This window comes from Mustela putorius, unplaced genomic scaffold, assembly GCF_011764305.1.
Source record: "Mustela putorius furo isolate JIRA1106 unplaced genomic scaffold, ASM1176430v1.1 tig00003853_pilon_pilon_pilon, whole genome shotgun sequence".
NCBI lineage: Eukaryota > Metazoa > Chordata > Mammalia > Carnivora > Mustelidae > Mustela > Mustela putorius.
The window spans coordinates 13,073,879-13,079,878 of record NW_025422005.1 but is presented as its reverse complement, the minus strand read 5'-3'; positions in this window follow the sequence as shown (position 1 = coordinate 13,079,878).

Below are 6,000 nucleotides of genomic sequence, written 5' to 3'. Positions count from 1 at the left end.
TGATTCCTGGTTTGGGTTCAAATCCCAGCTTCACTACCTAAGGTGTAAACTTGAGTCATTTTCTTTGACCCTCTAGACCTTGGTTTTCTCATTTGTGAAGTTGGGGGACAGTGATTGGTAGCTCGTAGGGTCTTTGTGGGGATTAAATGAGGAAATGCAGAGTGCGCAGGCCTGTTCCCTCACAGGGCGGGGACCTGCTCAACAGCGGGAGTCCCGGGGGGGTCACAGCAGGTCCTTATTCACTGTCTACATGGAGATGTGGGGAGCCAGTCTCATTACAGGGCTGATCCTAGTGGTGTCCGTGTCCTCCTCCAGTCAGGGTCACCAAGGAGGCTCTGAGCTCTTGATGGCCCTGGAGGGGCCTGAGTTATATATAATATTAACAATAATATATATTATATATATATATAATATATATTATATAATCCTGAGTTACCCACTGAGCGAGGAGCACACAGAGCTCCTAATCCCCATGGAGAACGCTGACTCTATGCAAGTCCATCCCCTTTGACCCCAGCATGATGAGGCCTCGTCTGGAATTCCTGGTGACTGAAGTGCCACCTTCCCACCCATCCAGCCCTCGTCCTTCGCTTTCTCCGTGCTCCCTCTGGGTTGGCCTCTTTCCCTCATCAGCTCTCTGGGTTGCTTGAATTATTCCCATGTTCCCAGACTCTCCAGAGTTGGCGTGAAGCACTCGGATTCCTCCAGGAATTCTGGCTGGGACTGGGGCACGGGTGGGCGTGCCATGTGAACTGCTCCCTTCCGAGTCCGTCTGCCTCCCCTGGGGGTGGACTCCTGTTCTCAGGGTTGCTGCTTGGGGAATGGGCCTCCAGCCAGCAAGTATTCCATGAATTGTCTTACATTTCCCAGAAAGCCTTGCAAGTTGGAGCCACATGGCCAATTCCATGAGAAATAATGGTGTGACTTCTGAGCCAAGGCAGCTAAGAGCCTGCGTTCCTGGCCACTCTTCTCCCTGACTATGGACACCGGGGAGGCCACACATTCCAAAAGGCACAGACACTTGGAGGAGAAAACAAAATTTTCCTTTGTAGACGCACTGAGACTTGGGGTTTATCTGTCTCAGCAGCAGAGCCAATCCTCACCTGACTAATATAATAGGGCCTTCAGAAACAGTTAACAAAGCCAAAAGACAACTGACAGAATGGGAGAAGATATTCGCAAATGACGTTATCAGGTAAAGGGCTAGTATCCAAAATCTATAAAGAGCTTATCAAACTCAACACTCAAAGAACAAATAATCCAATCAAGAAATGGGCAGAGGACATGAACAGACATTTCTGCAATGAAGACATCCAGATGGCCAGACACATGAAAATGTGCTCCACATCACTCGGCATCAGGAAAATACAAATCAAAACCACAATGATATATCACCTCACACCAGTCAGAATGGCTAAAATTAACAAGTCAGGAAATGACAGATGCTGGCAAGGATGCGGAGAAAGGAGAACCCTCCTACATTGTTGGTGGGAATGCAAGCTGGTGCAACCACTCTGGAAAATAGCATGGAGGTTCTTCAGAGAGTTGAAAATAGAGCTGCCCTACAGCCTAGCAATTGCACTACTGGTTATTTCCCCTAAAGACACAAACATAGTGGTCTGAAGGGGCACATGCACCCGAATATTTATAGCAGCAATGTCCACAATAGCCAAACTATGGAAAGAACCTAGATGTCCATCAACACATGAATGGATAAAGAAGCTGTGGTGTATATATATGCAATGGAATACTATGCAGCCATCAAAAGAAATGAAATCTTGCCATTTGCAACAACGTGGATGGAACTAGAGGGTAATATGTTTAGCGAAATAAGTCAATTGGAGAAAGACAACTATCATAGGATCTCCCTGATATGAGGAAGTAGAGATACAATGTCGGGGTTTGGGGGGTAAGAAAAGAATAAATAAAACAAGATGGGATCGGGAGGGAGACAAACCATAAGAGACTCTTAATCTCACAAAACAAACTGAGGGTTGCCGAAGGGAGGAGGGCAGGGAGAGGGTGGTGGGGTTATGGACATTGGCGGGGGGGGGGTATGTACTATGGTGAGTGCTGTGAAATGTGTAAACCTGGCAATTCACCTGTACAGCCCCTGTACCCCTGGGGCTAATAATACATTATATGTTTATAAAAAATAAAAAATATATAAAAAATTTTAAAAATCTTTAATCCAAATAATAATAATAATAATAATAATAATAATAATGCCTTCAAAGGGGTCAGATCCACCTCCAGAGGGTCTGGAGACTAAAGATGAGCTACATGGGCAACTGGACATGTCTTACCAATGAAATCTCTGCAGACCAAAGCTTAGATGAACTTTCCTGGTTGGTCATAGTCTGTGTATATTGTTATACCCTGTTGCTGCAAGGAGTTATCACTGGCTTTGACTCCACAGGGCACGAAGCTCTGTGTTTGGAGCCCCCCACCCCCACCACCTGACCTCAGATTCCAGCATGCATCTCTTCTCCAGGCTGATTTGTCCCTGCATCCCTGTGCTGTCGTAAACCACAACCATGGGTGTAACAGCTTTCGATGAGCCCTCTGAGTTTTTCTAGGAGATTATCAAACCTGATGGTAGTCTTGGGAACCCCCAAACACTGAAAGAAATGAGTGTCAGAAGTGAGGGTGGTTTTGGGGACACTGTCTTTGACTTCTTCTGTCCTGGAAAAATTATACCCAAATGCAGTACCTGGCGAATGGACCCATATATCCCGGGGGTGGGATTCCTGGGCCAACCTGTCTTCTGGGGACACAATCACAGATGAGGAAAGTGGTGAAGAAGGTCACCCCTTGAGAGCAAGGTGTTGTCTAGCAGGACTTGATGACCACCCCCATCTCAGTCTCAGGTGTTTAGGCCATCCCGTAAGGGGGCTGGCGCAGGTGTGCCACCAGGACCATTTATGGAAGTGGAGACAGAGGCGAAATCGGATGGGCTGTTACCTAGCACACAGAGGTGACGCTCAAATATAGTCCCATGGGGGAAGTTCAGTGTCACCGAACACGAGAAGGAACAGAGGGAAGTCTATAGCACAAAGATATTCATGCAAATTCTTCACACACACACACAAACACACAGAGGTATTTTTCAGGAATCTAAGGATGTACTTTCAACATGAGAGACGCTAATGGGTGAAGAAAATGATCAACAAAATAAGACCATGACAACTGCGTTTGATTAGAATTTACAGAGCTATGGGAGGGCACCCTAAATTATAGTTACTAGCAGAACTGGGCTCACTTGTCTTGGCTCTTTTGGAAAGTCTTCGCCTTGGGTTGTCCCCTTTTCTGGTCTTCACCTCAAGCAAGTGCACCGGCTAGCATCAATTTTGATACAGTTCCTTCTGCTTTTTGTGGTGCCTCATGTCTCCAACCTGCCTTCAGCACCGCATGAACCCAGAAAGATGGGTAGATCTTGATGCCTCCTCCCAGCTAGTCAAGGGGTCTCAGTCCTGATTGCAACTTAGAATCACTTGGGGTGCTTACCAATTACCTGCTCCCTCCTGTGCCACACTGCTGATTCTGTTGCCTGGGGTGGAGTCTGACATTGACCTTTAAATGGCCCCAGGTTGAACCCATGGATGGGAACCATGGAGGTTCCTCATCCAGGCTTCCCTCACTCAGAGCCTGCTCTCCTGCCACTGACATCACCCATGTATCCCTCCCTGGCTCGGCTCTTTCTAAAACAACCTTGAACGGGACCTGGCATAGACTGACTTCTCAGGGGAATATTTCTTTGAGATGAACTGTTTTAAAACTGTTCAAATAGATGAGTCACACATGTCCTGCGCCGTTCAGCCTGGTGCTGCAATCATATATAATTCTTTTTTCGGCTGATCCCAGGTTCAGCTCCTAATTCCCACTGGATCTCAGAACTCTTACTTACAGAGGGCAAAATCGTTGTCTTTTTTATTTTTCAAGTTTTGAACAGCTGGGACCCACCTCCTTGCTTGTGAGCCCCACTGCTTTATTGGGAGTCCATGGGTTTGAGGCAGTAAGTGGGGAAGGGCAGGCTCTGGGGTCATTTGGGTCTGGGCTTGATGCTCCTCAGGCATGAGATCCAGAGTAGGATACCAACGGCTCATCATAAAATGGGCTGACTTGAGAATGGAAAGAGATTGTATATGCAGACTGCTTAGTGCTCTATCCAGCACATATAAAATGTATCATGAATAAAAAAGGATTCTTAACAGCTTATTTTGGTGATTTTAGATACCTCCCAGCATTAAGATACCTCCTTGCCTGCAGAACCAGGGGCCCAAGAGGGCACAGAAGCATGGGGCCAGTAGCAGAGAGTTTATGGAGAACTTCAGAACCAGTGGTCTTACAGAGCCCACTTACCTGCAGTTGGGACAGAGCTAATAACCTTGTCTTTCTGGCCAGAGGACTATGAGAAAAATCTCCTGTGAGCCAGAGAGTGTGAGAAATCTCCAGGGTTTTAAAAAATTGATTTTTCAATCTCTGCCCGGCCCCGAGACCAACCCCTATGGTGGATCAGCTTTGAGGTTATGGAAGTGGTGGCAACTGGGCCTTTAAAAGCCAGAGAGAAAACTTGTCCATCTGGATGGAGGAACCAGGCAAAGGGGTCCCATGTTATGAGGAGTGCGGAAGGAGTTGCAGGGTTTAAAAAATATATCTGTTGCTCTCCTGTGTCTTCTTCCTGAAGGCGGGTCCAGTCACATCAACCGTGACAGTGTGGGAAGTTAAATGCTAACAGAACCCCATCTTTTTGGCCAGAAGGATCAGAAAAGGGAGCCCCTGGGAGCCAGGGGATATAACGAGAATCTCCAAGAGGAAAGAGATGGAGAAGAGGAAATCCTAATTCTGTATATAAAATGACACAAATACCTCACCCTCTAGCTGTGAGTGCACAGAACACACATTAAAATGCAAAACAAAACAAAGCAACGGCTTTGAATACTGAAAGAGTCTATAAACCACTACCCAAGTCCCAGACCAACCCCTGACTGGCACATGAGTGGGATAGACTGAAACAGCACAGCAAAGGCTTTGCACATTGGGCTCAAATTGAATCTACTCTTCCCTGAAGGCAAGACAGATCTTGAGATCTGAACTTAAGTGGGTTGATTGTCTGCTAAATTAAAACAGAAACAAGATAAACAAAATCCCCATTCTCCAAAGGATTTAACAGGCTCCAGAATCTCATCACATAATGTTTCAAAAATCCAAAATTACTTGATGTATTAATAACCAGCAACCACAACCAATTTTCAAGGGAAAGGACAATCAATAGATGCTAACCCTGAAATGATAGAAATTAGAATTATTAAGGATTTTAATATGGCTTTTATAACTGCACTCCATGAGGTAAGGGGAACATTCTAGAAAGGGGTGATGATACAGAAATTCATGGCAATGAAATAGACACTACAAAAAAGAAGTAAATAAAAATTTTGTAACCAGAACATATGATATCAGAATAATAATAAAAATCACTGGGCACATTGAATAGCAGGATGAAGATAACAGAAGATAGTCACTGCATTTGAGAAATGATTTAATCTGAAGAACAGAGAAAAAAAGATTGAAAAAAAAAAATGGACAGAGCTTCAGAGATCTGCGGGACAATAATGAAAGACCTAGTATTTCTATCATCAAAATCTCCAAATAGGGGAATAAGAGATAGACACAGGAAAAATATTAAATAAAAAAAATGATGGCTAAAGTTTTTCCAAACGCAAGTGAAAAAACTTAAATTTACAGATTCAAAAGGTCAGTGAATCCCCAAGAGGGATAAGCTCAAAGAAAACCGTGCCTAAACACAATCTAATCAAACTTCTGCAAATAAAAGATAAAGAAAGGCTTTAAAGCATTCAGAGAAAAACTACATTTACGCAAAAGGAAACAACAGTTCAGGTACCTGTAGATATTTCATCAGGAACCACAGTGACCTGAAGACACTGGAACATCTTTTCTGAAAGAAAATAAACTGTCAACCCAGAATTCTATACCTAACAA